The following is a 21,638-nucleotide window of genomic DNA, read 5'->3' as shown; positions in this document are numbered from 1 at the left end:
TTTGTAGAACTGAAAAAATCCAGATACTAAAACATTTTAAGAACAACAAAAGCTTGAGGAATCACATGTCCTGATTTCAAACTATATCACAAAGCCATAGTAATCAAAATAATATGGTACTGGCATGAAAACAGATGCACAGACCCATGGAACATGACAGTCCAGAAACCCACTCATATATAATCAACTAATCTGTGACCAGGGTGCCAAGAATACGGAATGGGGAAAGGATAGTTTTACCAATAAATGGGGTTGGGGAAATTGGGTATCCACATACCAAAGAATAACAACAGACCCTTACCTTACACCATACACAAGTATTAACTTAAAATAAATTAAAGACTTAACTGTTATGCCAGAAACCATAAAACTCCTGGACGGAAACAGGAAAAAGCTCCTTGACAATGATTTTTTTGTGTGTATGGAAATGAAGCTAAAAGCAAAGGCAACAAATGCAAAAATAAACAAATGGGACTACACTGAAAGAAAAAGCTCCTATACAGCAAAGGAAACAATCAACAAAATGAAAAGGCAACATATGAATGGGAGAATTTCTTTGTAAATCATGTATCTGATAAGGGGTTAATAGCCAAAAAATAAAAATAACTGATACAACTCAATAGCTAACAACAACAATATAATCAACAATAACCAAATAACCCTATTTTAAAATGGGCAAAGGACTTGAATTGACATTTTTCCAAAGACGACATATAAATGATCAATTGGTATATGAAGAAGTGTTAAATATCACTAATCATCAGGGAAATGAAAATCAAAATCACCATGAGCTATCATCTCACACCTGTTAGGAAGGCTATTATCAAAAGGTTAAGAGATAACTAGTGTTGGTAAGGGTGTGGAGATAAGAGTACCTTGCACACTGTTGGTGGGAATGTAAACTGGCATTGCCATTTGGAAAATAATATGGGTGTTCCTCAAAAAAAAAAAATAGCACTTGCATATGTCCCAGAAATCCCATTTCTGGATATATATACATACATACATACATACATACATACACACACAAAAGAAACGAAATCAGTATCTGGAAGAGATATCTGCACCCCTATGTTCATTATAGTATTATTCCCAATAGCAAAAATATGGAAACAACCTAAGTGTCTGTTGATAAATGAATAGATTATAAAATGTGGTATGTGTATGTATGTGTGTGTGTGTGTGTGTGTGTGTGTATGCAAGAGAATTTTTAAAAAGAAAGTCCTGCCATTTGTGACAACATGGGTGGACCCTGAGGACATTATGCTAAGTTTAATAAGCCACACACAAAGATAAGAACTGTATGACCTCAGTTATATGTGGAATATGAATAAGTCAAACTCACAGAGGCAGAGTGGAATGGCGGTCACCAGTGACTGAGGGCTGGGGGAAATGGAGAGATGTTGGTTAACAGGTATAAACTTTTAGTTATAAAATGAGTAAGCTCTGGGGACCTAATGTACAGCATAGTGACTATAGTTAATACTGTATGTATACTTGAAATCCACGAAGAGAATATATCTTATGTACTCTTCGCCAAAGAAAAACAAAACAAAATAAAAAACTATGTGAGGTGATGGATGTGTTGATTATTTTGACTGTGGGAATCATGTCACAATGTACATGCACAGTAGTTCTCCCCTTATCCATAGCCTCACTTTCTGCATTTTCAGTTACTGGTGGTCCAGAAGCAGCTGATCCTCTTTCTGACATCATCAGGTCAAGAGCAGCCTAACATTGCATCATGAAGTCTGTCATTCACCTCATGTCATCATCTCACATCATCATGAGAAGAAGGGTAAGTACAGTACAATATTAAAGAGAGAGACCATGTTCATATAACTTGTATTACAGTATATTGTTATATTTGTTCTATTTTATTATTAGTTATTGTTGTTCATCTCTTCCTGTGCCTCATTTATAAATTAAACTGCATCATACATATGTATGTATAGGAAAAAGACATAGTATACAGAGGGTCCGGTACCATCCTTGGTTTCTGACATTCCCTGAGGGTCTCGGAATTTATCCCCTGCGGATAACGGAAGATTACCATATATAAAATCATGTTATACACCTTAAAAATATGCAAATTTTACCTGTCATTCCTACCTCAAAAAAGGAGGTAAAAAAATAAACAAATAATAAAGAGCCAAATCCACCACCCACTTCACGTAGCTGATGTTTGAGACACCATGAGCTCAGCAGCCGTAAACAGAGTGACTGACGTGTATGCATATAAACGTAGCCCAGCTAATGCTCATCATTCATAGATTTAATTCCTGATCTCTCCATTTCATGCATTTACATTACTTATTCCATCCTGCCAAGACAGGCACTATTCACAATTGATTCTGCCTCTCAGGATGAAGACCTAGTTCTGTCCTCTTTTTCTACTCTACGTGTGGGGTGTGTGTGTGTGTACATATATATGTGTGTGTGTACGCACGCACGCACCCACATGCACAGGTGTGAATGTAAGTCACTTTGTAAAATGTCAAGTGTGATCTAGCCACTCATTAATAACACCTAACTCTGCATTTCTGGGTAAGTAGCTAAATTGCTACTTTTCTTGTGTCATCTCTTTCTGCCTGTGTTGTCACTTTGTTACTTCAAAAGATCAAAATGTGGAAACTCTTTTAGTTCTTAAAAATGTTATCTTCAAAGGAAAAATTATACAACTGACCTGAATCGACGTGAATGACTCCATATTGTTATTCCTCCCTACCCAGGTTCTGAATTTTAAAATGCTATTTGGTGGGGTTTTTTTTCTAATATCACACATAATAATTCGTTATAATTAGGAATAAATTGCTTCTAGTGATGAGAAAAGCACCTAATTGTGTTAAAAAGAAATATGCCTTTTATGTCAAGGCAGCTTATTTATTTATATTAAGTACAGAGACCCAAGTAAGGAACCTGGAAATTTCCTTAGGTGAAGGCTGAGACTCATTTGCATTGGGGCTTCTGGGTTTCAAGGAGGGAAGACAGAGCATAGGCCAAGGAAGTGAAGGTCTTAGGTTCTGGGACTCATGCTACTTCATGCATATATAGTGAGATCTGATGTCTAGAATTTTCTCTTAAAAAGTAGATTGAAACCAGAGGTCCTATCAAAGGAGGTGATTTATGACACAGAATACTCTAGAAGTATTTGAATGAGCCCAGAACACTTTCTGCTTGGAAAGCAGGAATACAATAGCCACAAGTGTGACACCCACCAGATGAATTGAAGCACAAGAGAGGGACGTTGTTTTCATCATGCATACTTTAGGAGCAAAACATTCTGGGATTCAAGCCTGAGGTGATAGGGCCTTAGAATGAGGATACACGAGAAGAGATAGGGCTGAGAGACAGACAACCCAGACATCCACAGGTGATGTTGTGAGGGAAATATCAATATTTCCTGCTGTGGCTCTGTGCTCCATAAATCCCTAGCTAATAAGGTACCTATGACAGAGGTGCTCTTTAATAACTTCGAGGGTGTAATAATTGATGGCATAGCCAGCTGGTTGCTGTGATCAGATATAAATTAAATCATCTTTATTGTTTTATGTTTCCTCTAACTCCCTACCCACCCCCACCCAATCAAACCACCTTTTCAGCCTCTTTTAACCAATCCTAAGAAAAGAATTTGTCTGCATTGCTTACCAAATGATGAGAGCTAGAAGGAAAGAGAGGGAAGACAATGAGAAACAAGTAAATGATTCTCTGTTCTTTGGGCGAGAGATTAGGTATTTTTTTTCAAATGCATAATAATTCCTTCGCTCTTGTACTTTCTTGGCCAGCCTGTACCAGGTCTAGCAGTAAGTAAGCATCCTTTCATTCAGAAACCATGCCTTGAAGGCCTATGGTGGGCCAGGCTCTGCACCAGACACTTGGGCACAAGATGATGAAGACACGGTCATTCCCTCAAGGAGTTCATTGTCAGAGTGGTAGAGAAGGGGCCAGGGACACATACTGTCATGACAAGATGTAACAGGTGCCACATGGAGACATAACTGACAGGACAAAGGACAATGAGGTAAGTGCAGCCCAAGTGGGGGAAAATCAGGGTAGGTTTTTAGAAGCAAACAGAAGAGAGGCAGGAAGGCACAGTCACAGTGTCAGGGAAGATCTGAGTCAAACAAGGCTTATTCTGCAATACCTCCCCTCCCTCTCACTTTTTTGTCCTAAAAGTAAGGGTCCAGGCAGCAATTTAGTGCCTTAAAGCAGAGACAAATCTGAGTGGTTTGCCCCAGCTGCCTCTCAGTCCGTCTCCAGGAACCACTCTTCTTTCACTTGATCACTCAGCAAATAACTCCCGGGTGCTGCTAGGTGCCAGGCAGTGTGCCCAGAGCTGAGGACAAAGAGATGTTCGAGATACACTCCCTGCCTTTGAGGCTGCAGCCTAATTAGGACAAAAGCCTTGGGAACAGGCTACAACCCACCATGGAAGGGGAATGTGATGAAGGCCCAGGTGCTGACAGCAAACTGCCTAGCTCTCAATCCTGACTCTGCCACTTACTAGCTAGATGACCTTTAGCAAGTTATTGATCTCTCTGTGCCTCAATTCCTCCTCTGTATCCTAGCAATAGTACCAACCTCGCAGGGTTATTGGGAGGATTAGATGGGTCGGTAAATGTTAAAGTCTTAGCACAAAGCCTGGCATTCACAAGGATGGGCTGTACACAGCACTGTATGAGTAACAGGAACAGTCTTATTAGCTGAATTAGACACAATGTGCTTTGCAAGCACAGAGGGAGGAGATCTATGCCTGGGTGATAGGAAGGTTTCTCGGAGGAGGTGGTGTTTAGACTCACTAACAAAGAAGTCTTTGCATCCTTTGCCTATAGGCACCTTCTCAGGAGTAGCCAGATGTCACTATTGGGATAGAAAAAAACAGAGAAAGAGACCCAACAGAGAGGAGGCATCAGGCCAAGGGTGACACAGAGGTGGCTTATTTGAGCAGATCTGTTCCTGAGGAGTCAGTATGTGACAGAATCCTATCTTAAGGCACCAGGAAAGGTTCCTATGTAAAGAAGCTCTTTAGATTCTTGCTTAGGTGTCTTACTATCTAAAATTCTATCTTTATTTATACATACACATTTTAACCACTTATCTTTATTTGTCTATAGAGACTTCTGCCTCCCTGATTGGCTTATATATGGGGCAAGTTACCAAACCTTTCAAACACCTCAGTTTTGTCATCTGAGACGTGGAAATAATAAGTGACTTTTTAAGGTGGTTGAGACCATTTAAAGAATCTATTCTCATAAAATACTTCTAAGAGTGACAACATAATAAATATTCAATAACTGATGGTTGCTGTGTTAACTTACAATGACTCTGAGGTTGATGGTATGAACATGGAGACATGAGGTCATAAATGGGTCATAAAATGCCTCTCACTCATTTTAGCTCTTCCAAGGTTTTGCATCTCTATTATCTGTAACTCCTCCATTCAGTTTAATACCACTCTCCGTGCTCTGGCAGTGCTTCTTTTCAAAGAAATATGGATTAGACTTTTGTTGATTGAATAAAAAATCTAGATGGGTGAACATTTGGAGAGAAGGGAGAGACAGACATGCTTGTTCATTCTGAGTCCTTAAAATGTCTGGCTCTGGCTCCCTGCTCATAGACTGCAGCCCAGCAGACAAGGGCGAACAGCAAAGTGATCTGGCGGTGATCAGGTGGGACTATCAATCATGATGAGGGTTGAAATTGAATCAAATGGGGGCACCTGTGCACAGTATTTCACACTGCAAGCAACACAGAAAACATAATCTTGTGAAATAAACCAAGTTGCTGGCCATTGTGCAACAATCCCTTCCACCCCTCCCTTATGGCTTGAACCGCTTCCCAACTCTCAAGAGGAAGAGTAATTCAGAGACTCTCACAAACATTTCACTATATATCTTACTATCTACAGAAGGATTCCTAGCCAAAACAAGAAAAAAAAAAGGGCAGTGAAATCCTGGAGAAAGGTGATTTATGGAAAGCAGGTAGAGCCGAGCTGGAGGTAAGTGGGCAGCAGGGGCCAAGGTTGATTCTCTGAATGGTAGGTGGCTGCCTACCATTTGGTAATAATTTTCAGGGTTCCAGGATGCTGAGAAGCTTCCCCATCACCCCCATGCCCTCCTCATTCTAACTCAACACACGAAATGGCAAAATGAAAGAGTAAATTTTTTATTCCCTGTCAAAAAGCAGAACCCTACCCCACAAGAGGTAATCACCAGGCTTATGTTAATGTGAGCAAATTTATCAGGTCCTGGTTGACAGTCAGTGCTGATAGTTCATGGGGATGGAGAGAGAGGCAGATACACTATATCTCACTGGGTTCTCAGAAGTCAGGAATGTTGGGAGAGGCATGGTAGGGATAAGAAAGGAAGCAGATACAGAAGAGAGCAACAAGGCTACTAAGAACACTTACCTATTTCATAGCATAATGTACAGCTGGCCACAGCCCAGGCCCTGAGGAAGACAGAGGACTGGGGGAGAAGAGCAAAGAGAGACGCAGACTTCCAACTTGGAATCTGTCCAGAGGTTTCCTGCCTCCCCGCCCCCCCATCAAACATACGCAAATGGCAATGGTAATAAACTCAGATAATGATAGAGTCAGCATTTAAACTAACCACACAATGCATAAATTACAGGGGAGACTGTTAACAGATGCAAACGCTGGATGCTTTACTGCTGGGGAGAGGATGGATATTCCGCTAACTCGGTAACTCAGGCCAGGCAGGGAATGCCATTCCTGAGAATCCTACAAGGAGAGAAGTCTGAGGCCAGGCTATGCTGCTGTTGGGTATTGACACTGCCCTAGTAGGTAGGCTCAATGGTTATTTTTTCCAGCCAGCCAAAGCATCCTAGATTCCTCCTTTGCAACATACCCGCTTGCTCACATCTTTCTAGCTTTACAGGCTGCTTTGCTATTCCTAGAACCTGTTAGGCACACTCTTGCCTCTGCACTGTTTCTGCTGTCAGCATCCTTCCTTCACTTTCAGGTCTAAGCTCAAATATCCCTTTCTCAATGAGAATTACTCATACTACCCTATTCCTTTTTGTTAAACTTGTTTCATTTTTTTTTTTTAATTTACATCCAAATTAGTTAGCATATGGTGCAACAAAGATTTCAGGAGTAGATTCCTTAGTGCCCTTACCCATTTAGTCCATCCCCCCTCCCACAACCCCTCCAGTAACCCTCAGTTTATTCTCCATATTTATGAGTCTCTTCTGTTTTGCCCCTCCCTGTTTTTATATTATTTTTGTTTCCCTTCCCTTATGTTCATCTGTTTTGTCTCTTAAAGTCCTCACAGGAGTGAAGTCATATGATTTTTGTCCTTCTGTGACTAATTTCACTTCGCATAATACCCTCTAGTTCTATCCACGTAGTTGCAAATGGCAAGATTTCATTCTTTTTGATTGCCAAGTAATACTCCATTGTGTATATATACCACATCTTCTTTATCCATTCATCCATCGATGGACATTTGGGCTCTTTCCATACTTTGGCTATTGTTGATAGTGCTGCTATAAAACATGGGGGTGCATGTGTCCCTTCAAAACAGCACATCTGTATCCCTTGGATAAATACCTAGTAGTGCAATTGCTGGGTTGTAGGGTAGTTGTTTTTAGTTTTTTGAGGAACCTCCATACTGTTTTCCAGAGTGGCTGCACCAGCTTGCATTGCCACCAACAATGCAAAAGAGATCCTCTTTCTCCGCATCCTCACCAACATCTGTTGTTGCCTGAGTTGTTAATGTTAGCCATTCTGACAGGTGTCAGGTGGTATCTCACTGTGGTTTTGGTTTGTATTTCCCAGATGATGAGTTATGTGGAGCATTTTTTCATGTGTCGGTTGGCCATCTGGATGTCTTCTTTGGAGAAGTGTCTATTCATGTCTTTTGCTCATTTCTTCACTGGATTATTTGTTTTTTGGGTGTTGAGTTTGATCAGTTCGTTATAGATTTTGGATACTAATCCTTTATCTGATATGTCATTTGTAAATAGCTTCTCCCATTCTGTTGGTTGCCTTTTAGTTTTGCTGATTGTTTCCTTTGCTTTGCAGAAGATTTTTATCTTGATGAGGTCCCAGTAGTTCATTTTTGCTTTTGTTTCTTTGCTTCTGGAGACATTTCAAGTAAGAAGTTGCTGCGGCCAAGACCAAAGAGATTTTTGCCTGCTTTCTCCTCCAGGATTTTGATGGCTTCCTGTCTAACATTAGGTCTTTCATCCATTTTGAGTTTCTTTTTGTGTATGGTGTAAGAAAGTGGTCCAGGTTCATTCTTCTGCGTGTCCAGTTTTCCCAGCACCACTTGCCGAAGAGACTGTCTTTATTCCATTGGATATTCTTTCCTGCTTTGTCAAAGATTAGTTGGCCATATGTTTGTGGGTCCATTTCTGGGTTCTCTATCACACTACCCTATTTCTAATTACAACCCTCCATTCCCCCTTACCCTTGTCCAAAGAATTTAGCATTTTAAAACATAGTATATAATTTACTTTTTGCTATATACTTTACTTAGTTATTGGGCACATTGTTTATTATCTTTCTCCCTCCACTAAGATATAAGCTCTTTGAAAGTAGGGAATTTTGTCTTTTATCTTGCGTGTGTGTGCGCGCGCGCGCGCACACACACACACACACACACACACACTGCCCCAAGTGTCTAAAACAGAGCCTGGTACATAATAGGTATTTATTAATTAAATATCTGCTAAACGCATTTTTTAAAAAAATGTCTCCTTTCAGACTGCAAAAGGAGTTCTTCTCAATAAAGGTAACCAAAATTTGCAAGATACTTGTAACATTCCTGTCTCAGGCACTCTCTTCTTTCCCAAACTTGTGGTTACTGACTCAGAATGGAATACTCTTACCAATTAGTGCAACACATATGGTTCAAACGCATAACATCTCCCCAAAATAAAAGGGAATAGAAGCCTAGGGAGCTGGGGCAAGTATGCATCAGTTTGATTTCCACTGTGCTCACATAAAGACCAACTTGAAAAGTCATTATATATACTATGACTTTTAGACCTAGAAATGGACTTGCATCCTGTCTAATCATCTTATTTGACAAATAAGGCTTGGGGAAATGAAATGGTTGGTCCCAGCTCACATATCTAATTAGTAGGAGCAGTGAGACCAATTCCCATGTCTGTTGATTCTCTATCCAGTATGTGTCTCTTCTTCCCCATGTTGTCTCTTGTGCTACATAGGTTTTGTATCTATGTATTCCATGAAGCATGTAGAATTCACTGAGTAGTTCCTTTATTAAGTTTATTTATTTTGAGAGAGAGAGAGGAAAAAAAAAAAAAACAAGCAGGGGGTGGAGGCAGAGAGAAAGGGAGAGAGACAGAATCCCAAGCAGGCTCCACACCCTGCAGATGCTTTATCAATCAAGCCACGCAGGTGCCCCTCTGAGTAGTTCCTTTTTAAGGGCTCTGTCAGGGATCCATTTTTATCAAGATCATGAATATCCCTGTTTCATCATCTCCTCAATGGACAGCAGCCAATTCACCTTATTTTAGGCAGTCTGTGCTTTACTAAACATTTGATTCCTTTCATTTGTATTTATATAATTAGTCGATGCTCATCCTTTGCCTTCAAAGTAAGCCTTTTCAGAGGGTTTGATGATCCATGGCCATTTCTCAGTAACCTGTGTGTCTACTGGTCTAGACAGATTGTTCAGCCTGTGGGCATTACAGTGTTAATGCCCAAAGCAAATTCTAAAACTAGTAATTCTAAAACTAAAGCTAGTAGACACTTTGGTATTAAATAAATATATATATATATCCACATCAACAAATGAAAATCACTTTCCTTCAGTGACTTTTAAAAACTGCATTACAAATTTCCAAAAGAGTTGTGAAGTATGCATTATTTCTCAATCTAAATTGACCATAAAGCCTTTTATTGTGCAGTATCTCATAGATCCGATGAGAACACGCTTAGGAAACGCTCCTCTACAAGGCCAAAATCTAAGGGCAGGAGGGAAAGAGCTATGGGTAGCATTGGAGAAGTAAAGCAGAAGCTAAGATAAATTAATAAGGGAAGGGTGGCATGCATAGGAGTCCAAGAATAGTGGAGCTATGGAATAGTAAAAATATATGGATAAATCAAAGATTCACCAGATCTTTCAAGACAAGAGGACTCTCTTCTAGATCTGGGAAATATAACTTCCCCATAAGATGCCTAGCTGCTCATTAGCAGGGCCCAAGGCTCTGAAGTTCTAAATACAAATCACCAAGGAGCTAAAATCTACCCCTAAGCCTCTGATTTTAGCGGCTTATGCCTTTCCAGTAGAATTACCTTGCCTACTGAAATGGCTCCTGCTCAGGGCTGGAAAATTTTGAAAAAATGTATTTAGCTACTATCTAAAGATCTTAAGTCATTGAGCTAAATGCAAGAGCCTTTTGTTAAAAATCACACTCAACTAGATATTGAGGTTTATTACATACTTTCTCCAATTTTCCATCTCCTTTTATGTAATCTCAGCTGGGCTGATTTGCCTGCATTCTTTCCAGTGGAATCTTCTTATTACTCCCAAGACACAACAGAGAATCACCAACCCTGAACAGAGGGGCACACGGCTGCATCTGGATTAGAAAAAGAGGACTATTTATACCAAAATCAATAGGCAGATTTTAGCATAACACTTGCAGGCTTTCTGCAAAGAGAATGAAAGAAAACAAAATGCAGTTCCTTTTCCATTCTTCTTTACTGTATTATTTGCCCCATAGTATGCTTGTCACATGGCCCAAGAGCAGTGTGATCTAATAATGATAGGCCTGCTTGGCACAAGGGAGGGGAAAATCCAGCTGCACTGGGGGTCTCAGGGGATATCTCAGACAGCTGGCCCAGCCCTCACCCCCTGTGTGTTTCAGGGTTTAAAAAAAAAAAAACCCGGATGTTGCTGATCTCACTTGCATTAATTCTTCCCAGTGCTAAACTGGACGCTGGGTCAGGGCCATTCAGAACCTCCTGCCTAAGAATCAGAGGCCAGAAAACATTGGATAATGCCAAAAGTAAACAAACCTGAGGGCACAGAAGTTTTTTATTCCATTCCAGCTGGGAGGCCCTCCAAGTTTGTGCTCAAACTGGCCAGACTGTAGCCTCCCAGCCCGATGTAAGGAAGAACCAAACAGCCTGCCTCTTTCTGCAGCTTTAATTAACCCCTATGCTTTGTCAATCCGGTAGGAAATGCTTTAAGATGAGAGATTCACGAATTAAACACTTGAAACTTTAAAAGGGAAGAATGGGTGGCCCCTTCATAATCCTGAAGGAGGCAGAATAGAGCATGAACTTCCTCTGTACCAGCTCTAGGGAGCACGTGGGTCATGTTAGCCACTCCAGGGAGACTCATCAGGACTAGACGAACTGGCAGCGCACACAGCAGAAACACTAGTCTTCTAAGTCTGTTTGTGCCAAGCTGTCAGTGCCCTCTGTCATTCACAGGACAAATTTCCCCCTTTCGTCTTATTGCACCTGCTAAGTCTCAGTGCCAGTAACAGTAACTCATGCCTACTCAGTCACTGCATAAAGGCATATAAGAAAATTCCTGGCTGCTGTCACCCAATCCATTCTCCTGTTCATCTTCCCAGACACTCAGCCTGCCGTGAACAGTGACTGTAGGAAGAGTTCTGAATGTCAGAAAACCGAGTCCAGCAGCCCTCCCACCTCAAAACAGCTAGTAAGATTTCCAACTCCTCTTCCTTCCTGCTTGCACTAACTTGTAAGCCTGGAATCTGATCACCTCAATGAAACCCTATGTTTATATCCAATTATAGCAAGAGTTCACAACTGACAATAGTTGGACTATTCACCTAAAATTATCACGATAAGTGACTGTTGCATGGATAGAGGAAATCTCTGCCAGGCATCCACTGTGTTCTCACTTCAGAACTAGAAAGAAAGTGAGAAGGACATCAGATTTCACCAAAACCCTTAGAAGTGAATATTACAGGGTTCAAAATCATAGTACTAGACCATGTATCAAGTCTCAGGAAGAAATTAAATAACAATAACTCTTGGTATAGAAAAATACAGGAGACGTAAAATATGTAAAATTTCTGGGATTTTAAAAAAGCAGTTTATAAAATGTCTCAAGAGGGAGATAAGATGCACTTCTGCCCTTCCATAAAATGTTGTAGACTGGGGCACCTGAGTGGCTCAGCGGGTTGAGGGTTCGAATCTTGATTTCAGCTCAGGTCATGACCCTAGGGTTGTGGGATCAAGCGCTGCATCAGGCTCTGCACTGAGCATGGAACCTGCTTAAGATTCTCTCTCACCCTCTGCTCCTCTCCCCCCCTCACCTCTCTAAAATAAAAAAATAATTTAAAAAATGTTTTTAATGCTGTGGACTTCCTAAGAATGTACTTTCTTAATTACTATATTAGAAAAACATCTCCCAAGCGATATGCTAAACAATAAAACAAAATAAAACCTTAAAGAGATATATGTCATTATATAAAGCCATGTGTCAAAAGGCAACTTCATTAAGTACTCAAAATTGGATGAGCATTAAAGATGATGGAAGGTCTTGGTATGCTTGATAGCATGGAACATCTAACCTGATGTCCTGTTTCTGACCACCAAAAAAAAAGGGAATAGGTCTCTCAAAATAAATATCTAGATTATGCAAGTTAGGGTAAGGCACAGAGCATTATTATAGCAAACCAATTCCAAAAATTCAGCACCCTTACAAAATAAAAGTGCATTTCTCACTTAAATAGCAAATCCAATGTAGGGGTTCCTAGTAGATAAGCTGCTTTTCTCCATTTGGTGAAAGACCCAAGTTCATGAAACATCTTATGCATTTGTTATTCCTCTAGAGCCTTGAAACCATCTGTTCTGCTCTGGCAGATGGAAAAATAGAAGGCAGAAAAGCCGCACCTCTTTTTAATATCCTTGGCCTTAAAGTGACATCATTATTTTTGTTTGTATTCCATTGGTGAGAACTAGTACATGGCCTACCTAGACGCATTAGAATGGGGACATGTAACTCTCGAATATGGAGCTGCTTTACAGTGACAACCCAACAGTATGGAAGCTCAAGCAGGAATTTTGGTTTAGCTTTTGCCATCTCTGCCACAGAAATACATACCAAAGCAAACCACGATAATACGACTTGGCCAGACTGGAAGAGTAATGGTCCAAGTGTCTTATTTTGTGTTAGTGAAAAGAAGGTGACTCCAGGGAAGAGGTAAAACAGATACTGAAGTAATCCAACATATTTCAATCGTTTGGCTTTTCCCACAATTCTTATTCCCAAGCTGGTTACTCCATTTTGATAAACTGTTAAGCTAGTAAACATTGTAAGGGGATTTCCATGTAAAGCTGGCAGAGTAAGGAAGGACATTTTTACTCATAATCTCTTTAACTCCAGAAAACAACAACAACAACAAAATTTTTAATATTTTTTTAACGTTTATTCTTGAGAGACAGAAAGAGACAGAGTGTGACCAGGGGAGGGGCATAGAGAGAGGGAGACACAGAATTTGAAGCAGGTTCCAGCTTGGAGCTCTGAGCTGTCAGTACAGAGCTCAATGTGGGGCTTGAACCCACAAACCGTGAGAGCATGACCTGAACCAAAGTTGGACACTGAACTGACTGAGCCACCCTGGTGCCCCACAACAACAAAAAATTTTTAACTCTGGGAATAAGAAAACAACTGTAAACAATGAAGCATACATGCCAAATAGTGAGAAACCCAGACCAAGATGAAGGAGAATTCTAGGAGCTGGCGTAACTAGCTCCTCAGTTCCTCAATAAGACCCTTAAAAGTAATTATACAGGAAAGGCTAGTTAACCAACTACTGGTCAAAAATGTTTGGGGAACGTGAAGAAAACAAAAGCAAAAATAAACTATTGGGGCCACATCAAGATAAAAAGCATCTGCACAGAAAAGGAAACAACAAAACTAAAGACAACCTATGGAATGGGAGAAGATATTTGCAAATGACATATCCGATAAAGGTTTAGTATCAAAAATACATAAATAACTTATAACACTCAACACCCAAAAACCAAATAATCCAATTAAAAATGGACAGAAGACTTGAACAGACATTTCCTCAAAGCAGGTATCTACATGGCCAACAGACACATGTAAGGATGTTCATCATCACCATCAGGGAAATGCAAATCAAAAGATATCACCTCACACCTGTCAGAATGGCTAATCAAAAGCACACACACACGAGTGTTAGCAAATATATAGAGAAAAAGGAACACTTTTGAACTGTTGATGGGAATGCAAACTAGTGCAGCTATTCTGTAAAAATAGCATGAGTTCCTCAAAAAGTTCAAAACACAATTACCCTACAATCAAGCAGTTGAGTATTTACCCAAAGAACATGAAAACTAACTCAAAGGGATACATGCACCCCTACATTTATAGCAGCATTACTTACAATAGCTAAGATTAGAAGAAACCTAAGTGTCCATCTACTGATGAAATGGATAAAGAAGATGTGGTATATATACATAATGGAATATTATTCAGCCATAAAAAAGAACAAAATCTTACCATGTGCAATGACATGGATGGAACTAGAGAGTATAATGCTAAGCAAAATAAGTCAGTCACACAAAGACAAATACCATATGATTTCACTCAGTGGAATTAAGAAAACAAGGGGCACCTGGGTGGCTCAGCTCAGGTGGTTAAGCGTCCAACTTCGGCTCAGATCATAATCTCATGGCTAGTAAATTCAAGCCCTGCATCAGGCTCTGTGCTGACAGCTCAGAGCCTGCAGCCTGCTTCAGATTCTGTCTCCCTTTCTCTCTGCCCTTCCCCTGCTTGCACTCTGTCTCTCTCAAATATAAAAAAAACATTAAAAAATGTTTTTTTTTTTAAGAAACAAAACAAACAAGCACGGGGAAAAAAAGAGAGAGAGAAATTGAGAAACAAACTATTAACTACGGAGAACAAACTGACGGTTACCAGAGGGGAGGGGGTTAGGGGAAGGATAATATAGGTGATGGGGATTAAGGAGTACAATTGTCATGATGAGCTCTGGATGGTGTACGGAATTGTTGAATCACTGTATTATACACCTAAAACTAACACTGTATATTAACTAACTGGAATTAAAATAAAAATTTTTAATAAAAAAATAAAATGATATAAAAATGTTTGGGAGAAGCAGATGAACAATACGGTACTCAGGGGAGGAGACATTTAAGGAAAAACAATGCCGACATCTCATTTTATTGTCACTGACCCTAACCCCTAGCCGAGGGAAATCACTGAGATGAATCCAGTGAGGAAGACACCATGATCGTAGTCACCAGATCACAAGACAGAAAGCCTGTAATTTCTGAGACCTTCCTCTAAGCTGAACCAACATCTTAGAAGCTGAAAACTGGGGGCAGCTATGACCCCCAGACCAAAATAAAGAACTGAGTAAAGAGACATGAACAAAATCACATGAAAATTACATTATACATTTGAAAAGGAATCACCAAAAGAGAGGGAATATCATTTTAAAAGTAATTCCTTTTTAAAAAATTTTTAATATTTGTTTGTTTATTTAGGAGAGAGAGAGACAGACAGAGACAGACAGAGTGCAAGTGGGAGAGGGGCAGAGAGAAAGGGAGACCCAGGATTTGAAGCAGGCTCCAGGCTCAGAGCTGTCAGCACAGAGCCCAACACGGGGCTCAAACTCACGAATCATGAGATCATGACCTGAGCTGAAGTAGGACACTTAAATGACTGAGCTACTGGTCACCCCTAAAAAATAATTCTTATCTTCAAAAACTTATATACTACTGACATCTCTCTTACCAAATAATAATTTAAAAAACTGAAACATACATTCAAAGGAGAAAAATAAGAGTTTGAGAAAATATTATAAAACAACAAACACAAAATGTTCTGGGGGGTAGGGAGTATGTTGGTGAAGTTCCTCCAAGTTAGACCTCATAAACCTCTCATAAAATGTGTTCCAATAAGTATAAGTTCACAATAAAAGTCACAAAATTCAGGGTAAAAAAGCCACCATTTGTGAAAATCAGCTAGGAATAATAGTGACAATAATAAAAGACTTTAGATATTTGAATTATCAGATAGAGAATTATAAAATAGCTATTTTAGTATGTTAGAGAATTAGAAAAGGAATTTATAAAATAAGGAGCAACATGGGATGCCTGGGTGGCTCAGTCGGCTGAGTGTCCGACTTCAGCTCAGGTCATGATCTCACTGTCGGTGGGTTCAAGCCCCATGTCAGGCTCTGCACTGAGAGCTCAGAGCCTGGACCCCGCTTCAGATTCTGTGTCTCCCTCCCTCTCTGCCCCTCCCCCACTCACACTCTGTCTCTTGAAAATAAATAAATGTTAAAAAAAAATTTTTAAATAAGGAGCAACAGACTATCAAACATGACCAGGCAGATTTTAAAAACAACTCAATATAAATTCTTGAAATTAACAATGAAATAACTGAGAAGTTAAACAAAAGTAACTGGAAAGAGACCAAGAAACTTTTTGCAGTAATTGTGATGTTTCCTATTTTGTTATGGGTGGTTGTTAAATGATTATATACATTGTCTAAACTCATCAAATGAATATCTAAGAACTGTGCAGCTCATTGTATGTTAATTACACCTCCATTAAAAAAATCTCAATGAAAGGATTAAACAGAATAAATACATCAAAGTGAGAGTTAGAAAATAAGAAATATGCAAAATGCCACTCAGGGATATGATTAAAATAGCAAACATTAAATAGAAATCAATAAACTCAAGAATACAGATTGAGAAGACCAAACACAGATTTAATGAGTCCAGCATTCAGAAGGACACTGAAACTAGAAGGCAAAAAAGAGCCAATATTCAAATGCCAATGAGCAAGAATTCTCCAGAACTGCTGAAAGACATGAAATCTCACTTTAGGAATCTTGACAATTGCAACATTAACCACAGTAAAATTTCAGAACACCAAAAATAAACCAGAGACCTCAAAAGAAACCAGAGATTACTTGCACAGTCATAGTAATTAAACTGATAGCTAATATCCCAACAGCAGCAGTGGATTCAGAATATAATATTGTAATTTCTCCTGTGATGACAAAAAGTAAGTTCAGTAAAATCTCCAAGCAGTAATGCATTTCTTCATAAGTAGATACACATATAATACAATTGAAGATAGGCTCCTTCTCTTGCTCCAGTTCTTATCATGTACAGATCAAAGGTTAAAGAGGTAAGGAAAGTGGAAAAAAGATGATTCTCAATTTCCCCAACTAAATAAGAGATCCTTAGAATCACGGTTACTCTCTTGGAAATCTCAGCCTACCATGGAGCCCAGAAATGTCCCATCAATATTTAAGCTGATAGACACATCTGGCCACCAGACTGTGCCTAAGTAATTCTGAGATCTACACAGATTTGCATCATACAGCTACAACTAGGGAAACCGTAGCCAGTTTGGTTCAATCAAATTGTCTCAACCTGAAAATAATGTGACCCTGCATTTTATAAAAATGAATATTTGGGCTCATGCTTAATACATCATGCTAAAGTTGTACACTAATACGAGCTATATCTCAGGAACAGAGATGAAATAAAGATATTTTTAGCTATAAAAATCTCTTTACCACTACTAAATCTTTACTAAAGAAAATTTTAAAGCATGTGTCTCAAGAAGAAAGGAAACAGCAAGAAGGTCTAACATACAAGAAAGAATATGACTGAAATAAAAAGTAAATATATTGTGTTCATTTTGGCAGCACATATACTGAAATAAAAAGTAAATATATATGTATTTATATTTATATAAAAACTGACTCTATAAAATGATAAAAAAAAGTGTCTAATTTATGATCTAATAAAAAAGAGAGCTAAAAGGGTGGACATCTAGACAATGGTAAGAGGTGACTAAAATTAAACCATTCTAAGGCCTTATATTTTGGGGGAGGGAGGTAAAAATACTAATTAAGTTTATATTGTGTTAAGCATATATTTTAAAAATTTCAAAGGTAGCCACTTAAAAGAAATAAAAATCTTCAAAAGCAGATTTTATTCAGATGTGGAATTTAAGAAACAAAACAGATGAACATATGGAAAGTAGGGGATACAAGAGAAGAAAAGGAAATAAACCACAAGAGACTCTTAATGACAGAGAACAAACTGAGGGTTGATGAAGGGAGGTGGGTGGGAGATGGGCTAGATAGGTGATGGGTACTAAGGAAGGCATTTGTTGTGATGAGCACTGAATGTTTTATGTAAGTGATGAATCACTGAATTATACTTCTGAAACTGGTATTGAACTGTATATTAACCAACCAAACAAAATATAAATAAAACATATATATACATACACATGGCAGTAGAGAATAAAAAAATACTTGCATCAATTAAAATAAAGGCAAGAAAGGAAGGAAAAAAAGAACACAGCAAAAGCAAAACAAAAAGGAATCATAAGGTAAAATAGAAAAAATAAAGCTAAATATATCAGTAATTACAATAAATAAAATAAACTCTGGTTAAAAGGCACAGATTGTCAAAAAGGACCTTTTAAAAAAGACTATGAAGTCTTTATACGAGATATACCTAAAACATAAAGGCACAAAAGACTGAAAGTAAAAATATGGAAAAATTATATAAGATATAAACATAAACCAAAAGAAAAATCCTATAGCTGTGTTCATATCAGGCAAAGATAGACTTTAAAGCAAAGGCATTACCAGAGATAAAGAAAATAATTTCATAATGGTAAAAGTATTTGCTTCCCCCAAAAGATACAATTTTATATTTGAATATACTGAATAAAACAGTTTAAAATGCATAAAACAAAAAATGAAAGAACTTCCTAGAGAAAGAACATCTATAATGGTATGGCAAAATTTTAACACACCTCTCTCAGAAATTGATAGAGTATGAAATATTTGGGCAACACAGTACACAAACTTGGGTTATATAAGACATATATACAGGATATGCAACCAATAATTTGGTAACTTTTCTTTTTACAAACATACAGGGGATATTTAGGAAAACTGAGCACATACTAACTGAGCACATATTTATTTATTTTTGAGAGAGAGAGCAAGAAAGCGACTGAGCATGAGTGGGGGAGGGGAAGAGAGAGAGGGAGACACAGAATCTGAAGCAGGCTCTAGGCTCCAAGCTGTCCTCACAGAGCCCGACGCAGGGCTCAAGCTCATGAACTATGAGATCATGACCTGAGCTGAAGTCAGTCGCTCAATTGACTGAGCCACCCAGGCATCCCCCTTTTTAAAATTTTTTTTAAGTTTATTTGAGAGAGAGAGCGAGAGCGAGAGCGAGAGCGAGAGAGAGAGAGAGAGAGAGAAGGGGGGGGAGAGAAAGAGAATGAGCAGGGGAGGGGCAGGGAGAGGGAGAGACAGAATCCCAAGTAGGCTCCATGCTGTCAGCACAGAGCCCCATGTGGGGCCAAAGTCGGGTCTGAACTCAGGACTGTGAGATGTTGGCCAGAGCAGAGGTCAAGAGTAGGATGCTGAACTGACTGAACTACCCAGGTGCTCCAACATGCAACTGTTCTCAATAATTACTATCACAAAGGCCAGATATTTCTGACCACAATGCAATTTAAAAAACAAACTTATGAATGGAAAACAAAGGTGTACACATGTATGTGTGCACACACACAAGCTTCTAAATAATTCACGGGTAGAGGACGAAGACCCACAATCAAACTACCAGTCATCAAACTTTGTAGGTCATAGGCAAAGTGATGCTTAGAAAAAAAATTTTATATATTTAAATATTTAGAAAAGAGGAAGGGGTAAAACCTCGTAAGGTAAACAACCCAGGAAGTGAGGGAGAATAAAACAAGAGAATAAACCCCAAAAAAGTACAAGAAAGTAATTAATAAAGGATAAGTTAGGAAACTAGAAACAAAGTTATTAACAAAATTCTTTCCCCACAAGACATCTCACACTCTTTGGCCAACAGTGATATTCAAAGTTGAAAGCCCACCAAATGCTGAGAGCTTCTAAATAAATTTTTAGTCTCTGGCTCTCAGTCATTAATATACAACCAAAGATTATCAGATATACAAGAAAGCCTCTAACATGAAAGGCAAACAAAACTGAACAAATGGGAGGGGGGCAACTTAAATAAAGCAAAGATTTCTCAGAAAGGGAAGAAAAAAAGTTTTAAGTTACCATTAGTATCTTCAGAGATACAAGAAAAGACAAAGTTTTAATGAAGTAATAGCAGAATGTGAGAATAAAAGGAACATGCAGGAAACAAAACTGAATGTGTAATGGCAGAAATAAAACTCAGGAAGGGGGACTGCTAAATAAATTTAAGAAATTTTACCACAAAGTAAAAAGACAATAAATTATTCCGAGTAGAAAAAAAAGACAATGTAATTAGAAATCCATTTCAGTATGTCCAGCATCCAAAAAGAGAGAAAAAATAAAGCAGAATAATATCATCAATGAAATAATTCAAGGAGATTTATCAAGAATGAAAGACACAATTTTCAAGACTGAAAAGGGTACAGCACAATGGATGGAAGCAAGCCCACTCTAAGGCATATTGCTGTGAAATTTCAGACCACTGAGAAGAAGAAAACGATCCTAAAACTTCTAGAGGGAAAAAACAGGTAACATAGATAGGATCGAGAATCACAATAGCTTCAGATATCTGTATACCAATATGGAAAACTAACAGACACTTAAACAATGACTTCAAAGTTCTAAAGGAAAATGTTTTCTACATTCTATTTCTATACCAACCAAATACCAATTAAATGGACAGGAGAAGTACAGATGTCTTCAGACATAGATAATCTAAAATTTTTTCCTGCTACAGATGCTTTCTCAGAATACTACTAAAGAATGTATCCCATCAAAGCCAGGAAGTAAATCAAGAAAGAGAAATACATGACACACAAGAAATGAAAGCCCGGTGCAAAAGAAAGATGAAATCATCCCCAAGAGGATATCAGATGAGGAGGTGTAAGATAGGAAACAATTCAAATTGTATCATGTTTGAAATTTCCGGACAACAAAAATTAAGGACTGCATAAAAATAGCTCCTCTTTCTTCTAAAATATATGAGTGGGCATAATAAAAGTCAATAGAGGACATTATTTGTCCTGATGAGGTCCAAAGGTATAAGGCTGAATCTGAAAGACAACAAAGAGATTCTTAAAATAAGTAGATTCACTAAACCTGGTAATTCTTTTTTGGCCAAAATAATAAGCAAAACCTTTTAGATACCCACAAACTGAAACGCAATCTGAAACAGAAGTTATCCTACATATGCATATATATTTGTATATACCTAGAATATCTCTGGAAAGAAACGTGATTGCCTCTGGGAAGAACTTGGCAAAAGGGATATGGGGAAGATTTATTTTTCACCATTTACCCCTTTGTTTCTTTTGAATTGTACACACATGCATATTTGGTTTACCCAAAATGAGTAAAATAAAATATATTCCTGTACCCTTTGATCTAATAATTTTGCTCCTAGGAATTTATCCTAAGATACATCTGCACAAGTGTAGAATGACAAATGTTCAAAGTTAGTAGCATAAGACAGTATAAAATTTAGGTCCTTTGACCAAAAAAAAAAAAAACAAAAAACAAAAAAAAAAAAAAAAAAACCTGATAAAATAAACTACATATATCCATATAGGATTATACTATGTATCCACAAAAGAAAAT

The sequence above is a fragment of the Herpailurus yagouaroundi genome, unplaced genomic scaffold (genome assembly GCF_014898765.1).
Source record: "Herpailurus yagouaroundi ecotype Mexico unplaced genomic scaffold, PumYag 195, whole genome shotgun sequence".
NCBI classification, from domain to species: domain Eukaryota; kingdom Metazoa; phylum Chordata; class Mammalia; order Carnivora; family Felidae; genus Herpailurus; species Herpailurus yagouaroundi.
Note: the sequence above shows the minus strand (reverse complement) of the source record.